This window comes from Octodon degus, unplaced genomic scaffold (assembly GCF_000260255.1).
Source record: "Octodon degus isolate 3935 unplaced genomic scaffold, OctDeg1.0 scaffold00016, whole genome shotgun sequence".
NCBI classification, from domain to species: domain Eukaryota; kingdom Metazoa; phylum Chordata; class Mammalia; order Rodentia; family Octodontidae; genus Octodon; species Octodon degus.
The window spans coordinates 15,982,015-15,983,509 of NW_004524592.1; the positions used below are offsets into that span (position 1 = coordinate 15,982,015).

Here is a 1,495-nt window from a genome sequence, read left to right on the forward strand (position 1 = left end):
CCCTCCTTTAGATCAGCAAAGTTCATTTTGAACTGTTCCTCCCATAAGAACACTTTTGAGGTAGTTTTCATCTGTGCGCTCACCCACACACCCACACACCCACACACCCACACACCCACACACCCACACCCACTCGCGCGCGCACACACACACACACACATACACCAATAATTTCATTTTTTTATGCTTGACTTAAATTTCAGTGAGAATCTGGAATTTTTAAGCCATCTAAAGCAATATAAATTTTTAGGCTTACCTAGGCCCTGGATAAACTGAAGTCGGTGTTAGCTCCTCATCGTAGTCAGCCAACATCAGGCTTGAATTAGCAGTTGAGTAGAATCTTTTAGGTTCTTGCTTTCCAGTCTCTGTACGAAGCCCCATGTGCCTGGAACTCGCACTGCTGGAACATGCTGTGAGTCCACAGCGACACAAACGCAGAAGGAAAGCCGCTGTAGGCTGGGGTGTGAGGTGCTGGTTTCTCCTGACATTAACTCTAGGAAAAGGTAACCTTCTGCTTGTTCCTCTGTAAATGCACTGAGTTTGTAGCTGTTTGAAACTTGTGGGACGATTTCATGTGTATTTTTTTCCCATAATTTTATTGAGAAACAAATAGCAATGAGACAATTTCAAACCAAATTGGTAGGACAGTTTCAATAATTAACACATTGCATACATTCTTCCTAGTGGTTAATTGCTGTACAAGATGCCGACTTGATATCCTATTTACAAACACCATTAGAACAAAATCCCTCTATTCATTAAGAGAATGTAACTATGTATCTATCCTAACCATTTTGAATACACAGATACAAAATGGACATTCATCTGTATCCCCTTTTTTTGTTAAGAAAAATATGGAGCGCTTCACAAATTTGTGTGTCATCCTTGCGCAAGGGCCATGCTAATCTTCTCTGTATCGTTCCAATTTTAGTATATGTGCTGCTGAAGTGAGCACAGCACTCATGTGTATTTTTGTTTTAATTAAAGATAGCAACACAAAAAGTGTTACTTCCAGAATTCATTTTCTGGAGGAATTTAGCTATATTCTGTGTAATTGTTTTCACTCTTTCCTCAAAATAATTTTCTGTTTGTTAAAGGGCTCTCAGGTAGAAGCAAACTAAAGTGATTGTACCTTTTTTTTTTTTTCCTAGTACCAGGGATTGAACTCAGGACCTTGGGTTTGCTAGGCTGGCACTTATTCTACTGAGCTATCTCCCCAGCCTTAAAATGATCCCCATTCTACCTCTTGAAGGCCCAGTTAAGTTCTCTGGGCCCAAGTTGTTTTTCTTTTTTCTTTTTTTTTCAAGTTGCTTTTCTGTAAACTGGGAATAAAAAAGGGTAGGGGGGCTGGTCAAATAGCTCAGCAGATTTAAAGCGCCTGCAAGCAGGCGCAGGTGCCAGTGATTCAATCCCCGGGGTTCGCTGAGACTGCAATTGAGATTGGGCGTGGTGGTGCGTGCCTGTAATCCCAGCACTTGGGAGGCTGTAAACAGGA

At 41.3% G+C, this 1,495-nt stretch overlaps 1 non-coding gene and 1 pseudogene across 1 annotated transcript; both read right to left on the bottom strand.

The window, feature by feature from the left end:
- Positions 1-252: 252 nt before the first annotated feature.
- LOC111815436 overlaps positions 253-1,495 on the bottom strand; it is a 7,413-nt pseudogene continuing 6,170 nt past the window's right edge.
- On the bottom strand, positions 849-955 carry LOC111815452. Its single transcript, XR_002820139.1, has one exon. It is a non-coding gene; the product is annotated as a U6 spliceosomal RNA (small nuclear RNA).